Below are 20,035 nucleotides of genomic sequence, written 5' to 3' on the forward strand. Positions count from 1 at the left end.
TCCTGAGAGATGTGTGAGCTACAAATGAGTAGTTATTAAAGAGGTAAAAAGAAGGAAAATGTATTTTAGGAAAAGAAAATGAAATGATTCAGTCAAGAAGTGAGAAAGATCCCAGCCCATTTAGGGAACATCAAGACATGGCAGTAAAGTGCAAAGAGTAGGAAGATAGAAATGGCAAATGCTTCTGGGATCATACAAGGGAAATTTTCATTACGAAAGACTTGGAGCTACTCAGGACTGGGGATCTTGAATACAACAAATTCCACTTGCATCTACATAAGTCAACTTGATCCTTTGAGCCAATACTGACCCTTTGGTCACAGCTAACCCTGACCTCAGTAAAGCACACGAAGCATAGCTCCTAGTAGTGAGATTGACTGGATTTTTGTGATTGACTGTGATTGACTGGAATTTTTGACTTATGTCAATCACATCTTCTGCCTTTTGTCGAAGACATTTCTTGGGTCTAGTTGTCTTAAAACTATATACAAGTGACCCAAGCAAAAGTGCCTTCTTAAATCAAGCCCCCAAAACCCTACTGAAATTGACACATGTATTGATGTTGTGTGGATACTATATCTAATTCTAGATGCTTCTCTCTCATCTTCCATTTAGGTGCTCTGGTTCCAAATCACTCATGGTCTGGGCACAGTAATTTTATTCCAAAAGGGAGGCATGCCAATGCTCTTCTAAACCTGGGATAGGATAGGACAGGATAAGCCCGTTATTTTTCACAAGAAATCAGGAAAGCCTCTGCTCCTGGACTGCCCTTCAGGAGGGTGGGCCTAACTGGAGACAAGAAAAGCAGAAGGCTTTATGGAGAGGAATCTCACTAGGAAAAGAAAGGACAAAAGATCAAAGAAAACAGTAAGTACAAAGGCACACTTTAGACCTAGGACCTTTCGGAAGCCACCATGTCTCTGTGATTAGCAAAACACCAGGGACATCCCTAGTGGCCCACAGATGTTTGCATGAGTGCAAAAAACTGAAAATGAATGAATGAATAAAGAATCGGTCACCTAATGCATTAAAATCTAGCTCTATCATGAACTTGTTAGGTGTCCCTGGGCAAGTAGGTTATTATTTTTTGGAGGGGGGCTTTTTATTATTTGTTCAGAATATGTATGGCCTTAGAACATACTTCTAAGGCTTACTATTCTGTGGGTCCATGCGTTCAGGAATATAAATTTCTGAGAATCTCTCTCCTCTCTTCTACAGCTCAATAATTAGAAAAAAAAAAAAAGCCAAAGAATAGCAATAGCAACAATACACCTATATGTCAATTTTTAAATCTATTTAACAATACAAGTATGCCAAGGATATTTCTCCCTTTATTTTATTCAGAAGCTCATCCTTTCATGAGCAAATAAACAATGCATTCACTTGGTTTTCAGTTTGTAAGAATGTAGTATATGTCCTTGAAGATATTTAGATGTTTAAAAATATATAGAGAGAATGGAACCATGAAGTCACAAAAAATGATCAAGTTTTTCAGTCACATTTTATTTCTAAGACTCTCAAGAATTTTCACAAACTATATAGGCATATGCCACCTCTTTTCATATGCCTGAAACATAAACACTCAAATACATACTATCTGGCAATATGTGAAATGAAAAAGGTACATTTGCAATTATGAAGGGAGATTTCCCTAGGCTGTGTGTAACTTTCTAAATTAGTGAGTATTTGTAGAGCCCCTAAGTGAGATCATTTTCTTTCTTCATTTCTTCTTTTCTAGAGTTCCTTGAGATAATTCTAACCAGTATTTAGTCAAGATAAATTTTCGAGGAAATAAGTAACTTACTATAAGATGCAGACTTGTGAAAAATATCTCGTCACTCTTTTTATATTGACTGCTTCCAGATTCAGAGCTAAAGTTATTTTATACACTACAATTAAGTTGAAACGGTGATACAGTGGTTTAATACCTTTTATGAAATTGCCATACTTCTAACATATGACATATTTTCACGCTCTGAAAAACTCTAGCACAGTAAATTACTCTGAGAATCACACTGCACCTATTTTTTTGCAGAGAGAAAATTTATTTACTTATTAAATGTATTTATTCATTCAGTGCACGTTTACTGATCAACCAGGATGTGTCTATATGCTTTACCATAAAGAGGAATACCAGAGCTCCTGCCTTGAGGCTTGCACAGTTTCATTGGGTGCACACACACACATACACACAGAGAATATTAAAATACAGTTTGTAGAAAAATTAATAGAAATTTATAGAAAGGCAGGAAACTGCATTAGGCGGACTCCTCAGAGACACAAGGCATCGAGATAGCATTAGATATGGAAGAGATTTATTGGTGGAAGAGACCAGAGAAAGATTAGGGTAAGTCTTTAGATAAGGATACAGATCTGACACCTACGGAAGGAAAGGGGAGGAAGTAGACTTGCGGTAGAAAGCATCTCAGAGTATATCATAAGTCCCAAAAAGTTTAGCCAGAGCCATGGGGGATCCTCAGGCCAAAGTTATTTGGTGGAAGAGTCCTGCTTCTCGTCAGAATGGGCCTACTTGTATCCCAAACATGCTCTGTCATTGGCCGGGAGCAACCTGCACAAAGCATGACCTTAACAGGAATGCTCTGGTAAATCCAAAGAAGAAAAAGTTGGGACCGTGAATCAAGCAAGCTCCCAGAACAGGAAATATGACTGACCCATTTTCATGGTTAGCCCAGATAATCAGAGCATTATAGGCGATTAGGAATGTCTGCCTAAGGACATGTGATCTCTGATCTAAGACTTAAGAGTTGGGTACAGAGGCAGTCAGCTGAGGCTAATAAGGGGCAAGTTATTCCAACAAAGAGTTACAGCTTGAGTTAAATCACAGAGGAGTGCGAGAGCTGTTGATGGAGACAGTTATTAGCAGTGTAATATTTGTGGAGCATAAAAAGTAAATAAAGCAGGAAGTGGTAAAAGAGGAGGCTGCAAAAGCCAAATAAAAAATGAGTTTACGATGCAATATAGTTATCCAGTGGGAAATAGGGAGCCATTGAAAGGATTTAGTCAAGGAATGTCATAACAATAAATGAATTTTACTAAATCACTATGGTAGCTGATGAGAAGGATAGACAAGAATAGAAAAAGCTGAATCCACTTGTGACTGTTTTAGTAGGATAAGGACCTATATTGGAGCGATAGTCATAGAAATGAAGAAAAGGAGAGGGGGCATGACATACTTAAGATGTGAAGTAAGTAAGATGTGATTGTGTCTATGAAAGAATTAGAAAGATTCAAGGATGATTGCAGTGGTGTATCTTAGTTGAGTGGGTGATGGTACCATTAACCATATTGAAATAGGAATACAGGAGTAGTATCAGAGACTGAGAAGAGAAACAATGGGAGAATTTCAGTTGACTGAGTACATAACTTTTGGTAATACCAATATTCTTAAGTGGAAAGAAGAGAAAGAGCAACAGAGAACAAAAAAAGATGCCATTTGGTAGATATGAGGAGACTTCACATAGATTACAGAATGTATAGAAGCATCAGGTTTCAAGAAGAAGCGGGTGCATGCACAATGTTGTGCTAGAGCTGCTAGCAGTGGCTTGAGTAAACTGTTACGTTTTCAGAATTTTACAAGACAGTTGTTAAGTGCAGCCATTATTAAAAATGAAATGATCTAAGTTTAAACGTCATTTAACAACAGAGATAGTAAATACTCCAATCTTATCACTTCCTGATTATTTTACTACATTTTTGTCTATGATTTTGAGGTTATTGACCTCTCATATCCATATGATTACAATAGTGTGCTACTGAATATCTCCCCCCCAGCTTCATGTCCAATGGCATTGTATTGAGAGCTTGAAATCAGCGATGGTGGGAGTATTTTTATCACGGAAATTGGCAAATACTATGAATAAAGTTTTTTGTTTTTGTTTTTTTTTCTTCCTGGAGAACCATCTATTGATAGGGTTCTGGTCATGGATAACCTAGGAATCACAGTTTCAATCTAGATGCATGAGAGCAAAATTAGTTCGTTAGCTGCAATCAATGCCTTAGGGCTCTGAGCTTTGTTCTCTTAGGAATGGATTGGAAATGCAAGTCCAATCGTAGTACTTAGTAGCCTCCCGTTTCACTACATTGGAAAAAATTAACTTAAAAAATAACAGGAATGGATTGAGACCAGCTACAAGAGACTTGAGTTTGTTATAGGCTCAGGCAAGTGAGTCCATGTGAAATAAGAGGCTAACACTACCGTAGAGCTGGCGAATAACTGAAATATTGTGGTCCTCTCATAGGAAGGAAGAGGGAGAACAGATGAATAAGCTATCTTTGAGGAGAAGGATCACCTTCCCTCTGGGTTTGGAAGGGGTAACACGATGTATGGATGTAGATGGTGTGGTAGGAACGAGAGCAGGGAATGGAAGTAAATGGAATACGAAGTCCTCAGGTATCCTCAGTAAAGTAAGAGGGTCGGGCTTCCCTGGTGGCGCAGTGGTTGAGAGTCCGCCTGCCGATGCAGGGGACGCGAGTTCGTGCCCCGGTCTGGGAAGATCCCACATGCCGCAGAGCAGCTGGGCCAGTGAGCCGTGGCCACGGAGCCTGCGCGTCCGGAGCCTGTGCTCCGCAACGGGAGAGGCCCGCGTACGGAAAAAAAAAAAAAAGAAAAAAAAAAAAAAAAAAAAAAGAGGCTCAAGTCATTTTCTGGGACTCAGTTAAACCAGATTGTAATAAAAGCAGGTGTTGATAAACACAAGTAAAAGGACCAATAGTCATTGCCAAAGACTCAGCTGAGATTGGAGAACTTAGGTGTACATCGGTGCTCGTCTGAACAGCTGGTCTCAGGTATGAGGTGTAGGCACAGAGGAAATGGATGACGGTACTCTCTAAGGTTTGGATTTTATGGGTGAGAAGTGGCAGACCAACAGGGATGAAAGAGATTTGAAGGTGCTAAAGTGAAAGTAGTTTAGATTTAGGTGATCAACCAGGGGACCCAACTGGGTAGTGAAGAAAGAAAGGCCAGGAGGAGAAAAGCCCCACAGAGAAGAGATGGTATTTGACCAAACATTTACCAAGAGGTCTTGAAGACCCTGGTCTTAGCCAGGGTCACTGCCTGGAATACAGAGTACAGGGTAAATGTGGTTGTTCAGAGCAGTCAGAGCTCCAGTTACGATAGAGCTACTATTTCTATGAGGGCCCTTCAGGGCCCTGGTTCAGGTGGGAGTCTGTGTCACAGAATGGGTTAAAATATAAGTAAAATAAGCCCTGGTGAAAGGAGGGAAAGATGGCTCTCCTGGTTCAGACCATCATAGAGTTTGCTTCCTAGTAGGTCAGATATTGCCCCAAGAATTAAAGGGAGCTCTATGGATAGATAAATGGTACTGGCCCTCTAAACCTTGATGACTAAATGCAATCATTTTTAATCTGTAGAAATAGTGTGTAATAATCAAATGCTTAAATCAAGTAAGTGAAAATATAGACACACATACACACTTTTTTCCCCCAACAAATCGGTGGCTAAGCATCAGTTTAGAATCTTGGGCTATGGTGATTTTCTATTGGCTCCTTTGACTCAGATGTGCATTCCTGGATCTGGAACAAGGAGTCAGAAGCGTCAACATGAGCAAACTCTTTCAAAGCTGATTGCTCCTCTACTTAGAAATCCAATTTGTACCATAGCAAATCCAGATCTGTATGCCTGGCCTGATTCTCTCATTAATTAGAGTTTAAATAACTCAACTTTCTTTTCTAGGACTGTTTCCTTTCTGAAAATAAGAGATTTGAATGGCATGACTATCGTAGCCAATGTACCTATGAGATGAAAAAACAGAAACCCACTGATATAATCAGAAGCAAAAGAGGTTTATTTGAAAAGTACAGGGGAAGCTTGTAGACCCCAATAACAGGCAGCATAGCTGGACCTCACATCTCACAGCTTTTTGTGAGCCTCAAACAACCTGTGTGTGTGTGTGGCAGGGTGGAAAATGGGGAACAACACTGTCTCTTACCCCTGCCACTCTCCATCTCTGCTTCATTGGCACCTTCCATCTGCAGACTGACTTTCTCCACTTAATTATGAGTGACACACAAGGGCTATCACCTCCGTATCTGCCATGGCCCTACGGCTCCATTCTCAAAATCTTTTGTTCAGTATTTGTCTTTGACCCCAGTACCAAGGAGAGAGAGAATCTAACTGGCTTATCTTGGATGAGGTGCCCATGAAGCTGTGAGATGGTGGCCAAAAATCACAGGACACAAACACGCTTTGAATGGAAACGTAGAAGCCATTCCCAAGAAAGACGCATGAGCTGGGCATGCTTTTTAAACATTTCATACAATGGCCTTTAAGGCTAGTTCATTTTCTAAACGTATACAATGCTTTCACTCCTTAAGCCTCTCCATAGTTGTATGCTAAGTTTCTACTATATTTTTGCATCTACTTCTAGATGGGTGAGTCTATAAATCTCGTATATTATCTTTCCCCATCATAGCTTCTGTCTCAGTAAATTGTGTATTTCCTTTGTTGACGTCCTGTGTCTAGTGCAGGGTTTGCCTGGCACGTAGTTTGTGTGATGAGTTGATTGCTTGCTTCATGAGTCCCTCCTTCACCTGTAGTCTCTAGAGAGCTCCGAGAACCAACAAAGACTTCCACTGCCCCAGATTCCTTGATTTCAAAACATTCAGTTAGGTAACTCTATTTACTACAAACACTTATAAACTTTATGTGAAGAGTAAACGTGTGTCAAGAAATATCCAGACATAACAAGCATGAGCTTAGAGAAATCTGGTAAGAAAGCAGAGAGAAAAAGCATGTGGGTGAGTTAAAGTCTTTGATTTATATTCCAACCTCTGCCTGTGACCTTATAGAATATTACCTTTTTCTCTTCCTTTCTCCTTTATCCCATCAGACTTGCTATACACTAAGAGAGTAAACAGTAGTATTAGGGAAGGAATCAGAGGGTGATATGTGAAAGTACAGGCTCCCAAACCAGTTTGGAATAGATAGGGGTATCAGGGAAAATAATGCACAGAAAGGAGCCAGACATTTCTTTATCCATCCTAACATATAAAATTAACCCTAGCTGCTGAAGCCGGGACAGAAATCACAGCAACTGAGCATATTATTTTGGACATGTTATCCCTGTGCCAGATTTTATAGCATGTGGAGTCACCCTCTCCCCATCTTCCCACCTCCCCTGCCCACCCATAGACCTCCTTTACCTCCTGCAGGCTGCTTACATCAAATCCTGGTCTAGATGAAGAGGGTGATCTCCCAATTACCCAGACTCCCCACGGGCAACTCCAGTGCAAGTTCAAGCTTACTTCTCATTCTCTACTTGATAAATTCTGACAGGATGTCAGCTCTGTCCTCTGTTCAATAGCCATCTAATATTGATGGGTGGAGCAGGTGTGCTTCCTGGGGTGCAAATGAAATGATGGTCTGAACTCAAAGTCCTTTTCAAGAGCATAACTCCACTATTATCTGGATGGAAACATAGAGCTGTCTCTCTCATGTCATATTACAATTCTGATGTGACAAAGTGATGTACTGGTTCCTGACAGACCACCTGGAAAACTTAGCTGGAACCAAAAATGGTGGCAAGCTCTTCCTTTAATGCCTCTCAATGCATCTGCTGAAAAAAGACTGGAAATACTTCCTCTAGTGAGTCTCAGCCTGGAAAGGGACTACTGTCCAAGGCAATATGTGGAAGTCTTTGGGGTACTTTGGGGTGTCTTGATGAGGAAAAGGGATTGCTACTGGCATTTAGTGCCTGTAAGCCCGGGATGCATAGCACTGTTTCTCACACTGAAGAATTGCACTGGAGAAAATGCCAATATGGCTTTGCAGCTAAACCAGGCTTGATATCCTGGGATGTGTACAGCAATGCCCAAAACTCCATCCTCCACCCCAAATCCTGAATAGGCCACCAAGCCCTCTGTAAGTCTACCATCTTAATCAATGGTCTTCAAAACATTTGGTTCATACACCCCATGGGAGAATTAAGAAAAATAGCTCTATAACCCCTCACACATTTTTTAGTTGACATCTACAATTTTTCATTATAAATGTAAATAGTTGCAAAGGATATAATTTATAACACATTGTAAAAACTAACATTTAGACGTAAAATTGTTACATCGCTCTTCTCAATGTATTCAATGGAATCTAAATACTACTTAATACCCACACATCATCCATTTAAAAAATACTACATGAACAAGCTCTTCTTTAACAATAAAAAATCTTACTTTGTTACTTTTTCTTCCTTGAACTTGTATTTCCAATCCATTTCCCTCACAGAATTTTATCCTAATGTAATATATTTGTTATGCTTGAAAGTTTTTTATTGATCAACCTATCAAACTTCCCTGAAACAAAAATATGTATGTAAATTAGATTATTCCCATTTCCTGGGACATGAAATTCTAAGTGTTAATTTTTTCTTCTAGATTGAGTTATTATTACAATTATTATTCATACATTGATCAAAGCCACATATATATATATTTAACATTAGCAAATAATTATTTGAGATAAAAGCAAAATATTATTGAAAATGCATCTCAATGAGAGGTGATTTTTTTCAATCAATGCATGTATCCATGGCTGAATATTACCTATGGATAGAATGAAATGGGATTTCACTTCAATTTTATTCTTATTTTTCTATTTTTTAAATGTAAGCACTGGAAAAAAAAATTCACATACATAGGTGAATGGGATTGAACAGATTTTGTTATAGCAACTTTCCTGATTTTTATCTCCTCTAAATAATATCCCAAGGATCATAGTAAGATCCTTCATCAAAAATTACATTTAATGCTACATCAGTTGTCACTTTTTTAGGTCTCTTTCAGTGTCATTGAAAGCAGAAAATAGACAATCCTATTGCCAAAGTATTTATTACCTGGGTGCTGGCCTTTCACTCTGCAACTCTTCACTGGTCTTTTGAGTTGCCCTTTGATGGCCCGAGGTTCTTCCTGCTGGAGCAATGTGCCTTAGAGAGGCTAGAGTGGATGAGAGGTCCTCTCGTTTCTTTTATAGAAAAATAAGTGTTTTCTCAAAGAAAGGTAAAATAAGAGAACTCATTTGATTTCTCCCTTAACACCAAGAGTTTGCTTAGGCAGTGGGGTTTAGGAAAGACCTACAGCAACGTTGTGACAAAGACACCTGTGTAGCTTCCTGCATTTAAAAAAAATTTTTGGTCATCCAAGTATATACAAAACCTAAAGTTCACTATTGTAAATAAATATAAAATAATCCACTCTCTCTACTTCATCCTCTTGTCTTTTACTCTGTCTAGGCCTCAGTCATCTCTCATTTATACCAGGATGAGAGATGCCTTTAAAAAAATGTTTGGTCACCCAAGTATATACAAATCCTAGTTTAATGTTCACTGTTATAAATAAATATAAAATAATCCAGTCTCTCTATCTACTTCGGACTCATGTCTTTTGCTCTGTCTAGGCCTCAGTCATCTCTCATCTATACCAGTAGGTTTTGAAATATACTGTGAGAAATGTAACACAGGCCACATATGTAACTTCTAATTTTCTAGTAGCCATATTAAAAAAGCAAAAACAAAGCCAAACAAACCCAGATATTATTAATAATATAAAATTTATTTAACCCATGATATGCAAAATAGTATCATTTATAAAATATGTAAAAGTTAAGTGTGATATGTTTTAAATTCCTTTGTATAGTCTTCTGTATTTAAGTCTTTGAAATCCAGTGAGTATTTCACATTTACAACACATCTTAATCCCAACTAGCCACATTTTAAGTGCTTAATAGGCACATAGGACTGCTGGCTACCATATGCCATAATGTGGCTCTCTATTGCTAGTAATCATTTAAAAACACCTAGCTTCTTTTTTATGGCTGAGTAATATTCCATTGTATATAATGCCATTTGCAGCAACAGGGATGGACCTAGAGATCATCACACTGAGTAAGGTAAGTCAGACACAGAAAGACAAATATCATATGATATCACTTATGTGTGGAATCTAAAGAAAAGGATACAAATGAACTTATTTACAAAATGGAAGTAGAATCACAGATGTAAAAAACAAACTTACGGTTACCAGGGGAAAAGGTGGGGGGAGGGATAAATTGGGAGATTGGGATTGACATATACACACTACTATATATAAAATATATAACTAATAAGGATCTACTGTATAGCACAGGGAACTCTACTCAATACTCTGTAATGACCTATATGGGAAAGGAATCTTTAAAAAACCTATAGAGTGTATATATGTATATGTATAACTGATTCACTTTGTGTACACCTGAGACTAACACAACATTGTAAATCAACTATACTCCAAAAATTTTTTTAATGTTTTAAAAATTAAATGAATAAAAAATAAAAACACCTAGCTTCATTCATTCAAGTTTGAATGACTTTTCATTTTTTTCAGTGCCAAGTCCAAATTCCTTAACATGGCTTACATTCCATGATGATCAAATCTCAGCTTATATATCTAGTCTCACTGCTCACCACTCTCCAAGCTCCAGAGCCCCAGAATAATTCCCATTTTGCTTTCTTTTTTTTTTTTTTTTTTTTTTTTTTTTTTTTTTTTGTGGTACGCGGGCGTCTCACTGTTGTGGCCTCTCTCCCGTTGCGGAGCACAGGCTCCAGACGCGCAGGCTCACCGGCCATGGCTCATGGGCCCAGCCGCTCCGCGGCATGTGGGATATTCCTAGACCGGGGCACAAACCCGTGTCCTCTGCATCGGCAGGCGGATTCTCAACCACTGCGCCACCAGGGAAGCCCCCATTTTGCTTTCTTATTTGGTGCTCTCTTCACAGATCTTGTGTCTCTATCCCCACCTTCACCTCCATTCTTTGAGGTTTATGCTTTGTACAAGGTCTGGCGCAGAAGGTGGACTGAACAAATACATTGTTTAGTGAGGAAGTTACTTATTAAGTATATTTAATGAATAAATTTACCCTACAAAGGTTGAGGGGGCGATAATTACATTTGCAGAAAGAGAGTGAGAGAGCTTGTAGGGGGACACAAATGAAGACTTCTTTTGCTTAAATACAAAGATTAAATCATTCTCTAGGGGAAAAAAGGAACCTGGCTGAGTAATTATGTCTACTCATCCTATCAGATCGGAAAGGGTCCTATGAAATGAAAATGAGAGGGAACAGGATGATGGTACCTCCATCTAAAACACCTTGCCAAGCCCAGCTCTCATAGCAAGCTGCTCAAAACAGTTGGCAGACTATCTTTAAAACTAGTAGTCATCCCAAAGGGATAAGTCAACAAATGTGAGTTTCTTTGAGTATGTTGATATTTGCAGAAATGAGACATACCTCTCCCTCATGGCTTTTAAAATGTAAGATAAAATCCATAGGCCCAATATTGGAAATGAATGATGAAGGTTGTATGGCAGTCTCCCCCAGTCTGGCTAATGATATCACAGAGAGCTTTGTCCAAAATTAAGAAATGTTACCATACCTAATATGGCAGAACGGGCCATATTAGGGTCCCAGCTCTCTGGTTAATTAAAATGCCCATTTCACTGCTCTGAACCTTTGTACAAGCCCTAAGATTTCAGGAATCTGCTTTTGCTGCCTGTACTTTCTTCCTAGTCTTTTTTTAAGCTTTAATATGTGATTTTTAAAAATTTATTGAAGTATAGTTGATCTACAATGTTACATTAGTTTCTGGTGTACAGCAAAGTGAAATAATGCCATTTGCAGCAACATGGATGGACCTAGAGATTATCATACAAGTGAAGTTAAGCCAGACAAAGACAAATATATGATATTGCTTATATATGGAATCTTCCTAGTCTTTTGTTCTTAGCTGTGCAGCTTGAGGGTAAGATAGTTGTTAAATTCATCTTTGATAATATTTAATTGTTACAATAAATTAAATTGTTTAAATTACCTAATGATTACCTACTATACAAGTGCTTAAAAATACATATCCCAAGAATAGTAATAGATATGTATTAATTTATTTAAACAAATTATTATAATATGTTTACATGATGTGCTAGGATTTAGGGGTACAGCAATAAATTAGACCACTTCCTTATTCCAAGGATTTTAAAATCTAGGGAGGGAGACTTAGGCCAGTACCTTACAGCAGAGAAACTCATGTAATATTTGTTAAAGAGTAATTCAATTCTGGAATTTAGGAGTGTAGCCTGGGATTACTATATTCCCAACAGCCAATAGATGATCAGTACAGACCAGGTACACAATGACTGTTAGATGAATGAATGATTGAGGCTGTGACTTCTTCCCTTCTTTCCATATAGTAATCATAGTTCTCTAGTTCTCTCTTTTCAAAAGGCTCAGGAAAAAAAAAAAAAAAAAAGCAGAGAAAAGCAGAGAGGGAAGAAAGTTGGATTTCCTGCTTACTTTATCAGGCTAGCAATCAAGCAAACCTCCTCCCCCTGGGCTGTTCCATTGCAAAGTTTGACTTAAATTCACCCTTGAAACACACCAAATACTTCCCACCAGAATTATTCCTTAGGATCCTTTTTGATTCTAACATATTCCTGAAAAGATCCATTTTAGGGGAACACTTCAGGAGAACACTTCAGTAGAGGGAACTAAAGGGCCATTGCACCAAGCTGCCTAGCTGGGAGGTGCTCAGGCATTGGGGAGATCATGGCTTTATTGTTTTAGAAATTTCTGCATATGTCATTAACATGCAACTTTATGTTTGCCTAGAAGACCACATCTACCTATGGCAAACAGAAAATATACCAATAATATTTTGCTAAATTTGCTATTAAATGCCAGGGTACTTGTTTCCCGTCATTATTAATTGCCCTGATATTTGTGAGCAAACATAAGTTTTGTCTCTCTTACTTAATTGAAATTTCATGATAAGCAAACAGAAGTGTTGGAAATGACCACATAAGTATGCATGCACACAACTACAGGCTTTTAAATAATTTATTCATTTAAGAAAGGTGATTGAATTCTTTCTAAATGAAATGCACTATGATTGGTACTGAGGAAAGAGAGTCTGCACAAGCTCTAGTTGAGGTCCTACTGTGTGTTTGGCTCCTTGAATACATATACCATCCTATTAAATCTTCATGATTTTTAGTGGGTTTTGTATTGTTATCCCCTTTAAAAGTGAGGAATCGAAGACTCAGAGAGGCTAAATGATTTACCCAAGATCACATAGTATGTGGTAGCACTAGAATTTAAATCTTTTTGCCCAACTTTAAAATGTGAATTTTAACCAAAACAAAGCTAAGTAATATTTCCAGTCCACCTGCAGCTTCCTCTTAATCTAAATCAGTGGTTCTCAACGGGGTGATTGTGTCCCCCAAAGGGACATTCGTCATTGTCTGGAGACATTTTTGATTGTCATGAATGGGGGCCACTACTGGCTAGTGAGTTAAGGCCAGGGATTCGACTAAACCTCCTATAACATGCAGGGCAGGTCCCCACAGCAAAGAACAGTCCAAAATGTCATTACTGCCACTGGAGAAACACTGGGATGGATGAGAATAGAAGATATCATATTAGCTAAATTCTTTTAGTTGCTGGACATAAAAACAATAGCTACTTTACACTTTTCAAAATAATTTACTGGAAGGGTATTGAAATATTAAAAGAAGAATTAAACAACCCATGACTTGTAAGTGGATGGTTGTTCATGGTTCTCAGTAACAGGAATTTCTGGACTGTCCTCTCAAAAACACTGCCATAAACATGCCTCACTCAGCTTCTGGAGCATTCAGTCTCCCCTCTAGGAAAAAAAAAAGAATCAGAATAACTCATTTTGGGTTAGGTGACTTTCTCTGTTCACTCTGGCACAGTGTGACCCATCCATTTGTACTAGAGACCATTTCCACAAAAGGCAGCCTCTCCAAGACAGGTCTACCACCAACCTGTGTTCATTTCCTCTGGCATAAGTCACTAAGCAATGTCACTTGGGGACATAGATAATATATGTCATGTGAGTTCAAGGTGAAAGATCATTTGGATCGTCTTTAGCTTCTTAGTGCCAAAGATTAAATATGTACCTGTTATTATGTTTTAAAACCCTTGGTGGTATTTTAGATTCCAACTAGATGATCCCTCAAGGCTTCACTGCAGTTGGGGCTTGACTGGATCTTTAGATCTTAAGTATAATTTAGCTGCTAATGAGCATCCATCTATTGATATTTAGCTTAGCGCTGCAGGAAATTGGGCCCTTGTTCATAGATCTCACCTTGCCTGCAAGGCTGTCAACCCAACTCTTCCATCTCAGTGCCGTAAAGCACTGCAATTTATTTTTTTAAATTGTGAGCTAGTATTTGTATTGCCTCTAATGATGGTAAATACTACACTAGAAAAACTTTCACTATGTGCTCAATTTTAATTCAGGTTTATATTTGGGATACTTTTATAGAACACCCATTATGTTCTCATCACCTAATGTTCATGTTAAATCCTTCTGTTATTTCATAGTTACCCATTCTAGAGAGTAAGATTCAGAGAGGTGAAGTAATTTGCCTACTATTATGGCTAGTGAGTAGGAGTAAAGACTTCCAGGCAGGTTTGCTGGTTATTCTCCACCCACACCACCCATGTCAATCTTCAGTCCTGTCTTGTTCTGTGACCTGGGCTGGCTCAATATCTTCAGAGGGTCTTTGGTCTCTGGTATGTTTTGGGTGCTGGGATGCAACCATAGGAGACAGGCTGGCAGAGGGAAAAGGGCTTAAAGTATTTATCTCCCCACTCTCCCTGGTTTGGGGCAGTAACTTCACCTTCTGTGACTATAGCTGCTGGTAGGTGAAACTTCCCCACACGCCATGGCTCTGGCTCTTACAGAAAGACCCTCTTTCCTCTCCTCGACATCTCAGACAAAACTGTGGGAAAATAACCTTGCTGTTGCTTGTCCTTTCTTGGACACCTCAGCATTCCTTATTGTTCCATTTAAATCTGTGTCTATGAAAACTTTCTTCATCCAATTCCCTTGACTTAAGCCCTTTTGAGTGGAATTCTTGATGCTATATTCTGGAGCTTTGTCTGGCATATTCTAGTCTCTGTGAAGTTGAGGATGAGTTTTTCTTCTGCCTGGACCACCTCTCACTGGGGCTCCAAATGGGAGCCCCACCCAAGTATCTCATTTAAAGTTGGGCTAAGACCACAGCTTGGAAAATATAACTTACTTGTAAGAGATTCCTGGAATATCATTTCTCGAATCTTGTCTGATGTCTTTTAGCAATATCAGTGGTCCCTAAAATCTAAATTGTGTTTTCTTGGCTGCTGAGAAGCTTAGAGAAAAATTTAATAATCAATTATAGTAATTCTTGTTTATTTTTAGAGCACTTGTATTACCTTTTCTACTATTTATTTTCATTGCCATTTTAGCATGTATCATATGTATCTAATACATTGTGTGTGCTTTTTGAGATAAGGTAGCTTATGTGCTGTTTGTAATAGAAAGACAACTTGGTGCAAGGGAAAAAGACTGGAATTGGACTAGAGATTTTGTTTCAACATGAAATTGCAGAGCCCCTTTAAAGTCAAATTTTCTCATCTGTGAAATGGGATTGACATATATACACTAATATGTATAAAATAGATAACTAATCAGAACCTGCTGCATAGCACAGGGAACTCCACTTTGCTGTACAGTAGCAACTAACACAATGTAGTGAAACAACTATAACCGAATTAAAAATATATGTATATAGTTCCAGGCCAGAGTTGTACAAGATATAAGTTTCACCTAATGCAAAGTCCCCTCAGTTGCCTCTGACTTAAGGACTTCTAATAAAAGATATAAAGGACAGAGTGGTTGCAGCAGAATAGAGGCAGCCACAGTGGAGCTTGCGCTGGCACCTGAAGGGATGCAGACAAGTTAGCAGGGAGGCTGATACTGAAGACTTCTCAGCTAACATCCTGTATTGTAAGAGAAACAGCCAGAAGTCACTGGGGCCAAAGCCACCAGAAGGAGCTCATTGATGATGGAGGGAGTGAAGAGTGAGGTGTCAGGGCAAAAGGCTGCCTCTGGAAGGCAGGTTCAGAGTCCGTAAGGAAGCAAGGTGACTGTTTCTGGGGCATCTATTGAAAAAATTAATTTACAACATTTTGTTAATATTAAAATAAACATACACTGTGGAATAAGATGTAAAGTTTTGAATATACGTCTAAACAATACCCAAGAATTTGGAGTTTGCCTCTTTGGTCTGTAGCCCCAGACCCTCAGAGTAGACCTCTGTGGCCCTCCAACATGGGCATGTTTTCATGGACACATTTGAGTAGTTCTGTTTTAAGAACATAGGTTCTCTCAACTTTGGGATCGAATATATTCACAAAGTGGATGATCTTGAACACATCACTTAACCACTGTGAACGTATCTATTAAATGTAAATAAAAATGTCAAACACAAGTATTGGGAGGATGAAAAAAGATATAACTTTGTAAAGCTCCGTGAACATGGTGCAGAGTAGGTGTTAAATTAATGTAAAGTCCCCCACCTCTCACCCCTTTGTACATTGTTATAAAACCAACTGGAAACCAGTGATATCTCCCCTGTGTGTTTAATTTTCAGCAGCACATCATTAGGTGAGCACAGAGTGCAACAAAAAATTATGAAACGCAATCTGTCTCTTTAATAAAAACAGGGAAATTACAAACATAAAATTCATTCATAAAATACAGAAATAATTAGTTCACTGCCCTGTTCACAATATCCTGTTTCTAAAAGTGCCCTAAACCAGAATATTCCACTAAACCTTGTGACATTTATTGATCTAATTTACCACTTTTTGTTTGTTAAAGCTTGTTGTTTGCCAGAACCATAGATTATCAAGACTAGGCAATATTAGCCCAGGAAATCAGGATTCATCTAATAGAAATACAAATTCCAATTATTCCCCACATGTTATGGTTAAGCACCCAGGTTTCTTTCAAGTTCAAATCAAGGTATTGCAGAAAGTTATAGGTTGACATTTATAAATGCATGAAGTAAATAGATGGAATGAATACTACCTTGTTATTTCAAAAAAAAAAAAATTCTAAATGAAGCTCAAAAGAGGTGAATTGAGAGTAGTTAAACAAATGTGCTGCTTCACCTGGTAGGTAATAAAGTTAAGGAGCTCATTAGTCCCAGCAGTGTTATAAGTTAAAAATGTAAGAAAGAAGAGACAGCACAATATGCTGTAAAGAATCAGGTGTACCTGGGTTTCAGTCCCAGTTACACCACATAAATATCGCTCAACTATACAATTCACAGTTTCTTTATTTACAAAGATGGGCATAGAAATACTCACCTTATAGGACTGTCATTAAGATAGAAAAACAGATGTTTGCAAAGCACCAAGCACAGTGCTTGCAAGTGAAATGTGTTCCATAAATGCTGCTTTCCTTCCTTTTGAGTAAGTCTTCAGAAAATAAGGAATAATAGATCATCTATATGTCATTGTTTTCCAACTTTTTAATCGAAAAGATTCCCCTCTTCCAGTTTATTTTTCCTAATGAAACTGTATGAAGTAGCTTATTGCATAAATATTTCTGCTGGATAAAAATGTAAATATGTCTGTATGTATGTATACACAAACACACACATATATTTGTTTAAAAATTGTTGAATGATGAAGAGTAAGGATGAGGAAGCTGAAAATATTAGTAGCTTTATTGAGAAATAACTTTTCAAGATGGGAAAATGCAATTGAGGTTACTACAGCAGCAGGATCGTTTCTGGCTGCTCTGGGAGTAGAGTGATGGTATACAGTCAGGTGGGAAAAATAAGGGGGAATGCAAATCCTACCCCCACCAAAGCACTTAACCACTATACTCTGACTCTCAGTTTAATCACAGGAGAACTGGATACCCTGAGATCCTCACCTTGCCTATGCTTTTAGGTAAAGGAAGGTATATTCTCATGAACTATTCAAGCCTCATGTTTTCAGCATGTAAAAGACTTTCTTCAACTGCTTTTTTCCACCATTTTGTTCGTAGACTAGTGAAATTTCTACATGTGGTCTTTCATTAAGGATCTGATATCGCACACAAGTACCCAGTACTGAATAAAATCATTGTCAAAGACATGGTATTTATTTGAGTCGATTAGAATTTTATATGATCTTTATCAGGAATGTGAGAGTTCAGCCTTTTAATATCTTACCAGCCTATGAAATATATTATATAATACTATTTTCATCCCCCAAAGTATTCACCATTTGGATCTAGGGATCCTTTGCTGTCCTGTCACATGTCACCATGGGTAAGACAGATAAGATTGATGAATGATGAGATTCAGGGGAAAGGTCAGAGCACTTTGAAATAAGCTTATCTCTCTTTTTCCCTTTCCCTTGCTCTCTCTCACTCTCTCATCTCTTTCACTCTCACTTCATTCTCTCTTTACTTTTTTAAGCAATAATAATTTATTGAAACATTTATATGGAACTGTAGGTGGTTTGAAACCTAGAGAACATAATCTTAATTCCTCTAGCAATCCTAGAAGATGGGCTATTATTTATTTTTTGAAGTATATTTGATTTACAATATTATATTAGTTTCAGGTGTATAGTATAGAGATTCAGTATTTTTACAGTTTATACTCCATTAAAAGTTATTACAAGATAATGGCTATACTTCCCTGTGCTATATAATGTATCATTGTTATCTATTTTATACACAGTAGTTTGTATCTCTTAATCCTATACCCCTAACATACTCCTCACTACTTCCCCTTCTCATTGGTAACCACTAGTTTTTTCCTATACCTTTGAGCCTGTTACTGTTTTGCTATGTACATATGTTTCTATTATTTTTTAGATTGCACATATAAGTGATATCATATAGTATTTGTCTTTCTCTGACTTATTTCACTAAGCATAATATTCTCTAGATCAATAAACATTGCTGCAAATGGCAGAATTTCATTCTTTTTTATGGCTGAGTAATATTTCAGAGTATATCCTTCTTTATCCATTTGTCTGTTAATGGACATTTAGGTTGCTTCCATATCTTGGCTATTGTAAACAGTGCTGCTATGGACATTGCAGTCCATGCATCTTTTCAAATCAGCGTTTTCATTTTTTCTAGATTTATACCCAGGAGTGGAGTTGGTGGGTCATATGGTAGTTCTATTTTTAGTTTATTGAGGAAGCTTCATAATGTTTTCTATCAGGGCTACACCAATTTACACTCCTACCAACCATGTACAAGTGTACCCTTTTCTCCACATCCTCGGCACATTTGTTATTTGTAGACTTTGATGATGTGGCCATTCTAACAGGTGTGAGGTGATATCTCATTACTGTCTTATTTGCATTTCTCTGATGATTAGGGATGCTGAGCATCTTTTCATGTGCCTGTTGGCCATCTATATGTCTTCTTTAGAAAAAATCTCTATTCATGTCTTCTGCCCATCTTTTGGTTGCACTGTCTGATTTATTGCTATTGAGTTGTATGAGGTGTTTATATATTTTTGATATTAATCCCTTTTTGGTCATATCATTTGCAAATATTTTCTCCCATTCAGTAGGCTGTCTTTTAGATTTGTCGATGATTTCCTTTGCTGTGCAAAAGCTTTTAAGTTTAATTAGGTCAAGTTTGTTTACTTTTGCTTTAATTTCTTTTGCCTTAGGAGACAGATCCAAAAAATATTGCTATGACTTGTTTCAAAGAATGTTCTACGTATGTTCTCTTCTAGGAATTTTATGATTTCAGGTCTTATATGTAGGTCTTTAATCCATGTTGAGTTTTGTTTCATATATGGTGTGAAGAGAGTTCTAATACCATTATTGTACATATAGCTGATGAGTTTTACCAGAATCACTTATTGAAGAGACTGTCTTTCTCCATTGTATATTTTTACTTCCTCTGTCATAGATTAATTGACCATAGGCAAGAAGGTTTATTTCTGGATTCTCTATTCTGTTCCTTTGATCTACTTGTCTGTTTTTGTGACAATACAATGTTGTTTTGATTACTGTAGCTTTTTAGTATCCTCTGAAGTCAGGGAGGGTGGTACCTCCAGCTTTCTTCATTTTTCTCAAGATTGCTTTGGCATTTCAGGGCCTGTTCAGGTACCTGCAGCTCTGCTCAGAGGCCTCTTTGTGCAAGTCCCCTTTGTC

This window comes from Kogia breviceps, chromosome 7 (assembly GCF_026419965.1).
Source record: "Kogia breviceps isolate mKogBre1 chromosome 7, mKogBre1 haplotype 1, whole genome shotgun sequence".
In the NCBI taxonomy this organism is placed as follows: domain Eukaryota; kingdom Metazoa; phylum Chordata; class Mammalia; order Artiodactyla; family Physeteridae; genus Kogia; species Kogia breviceps.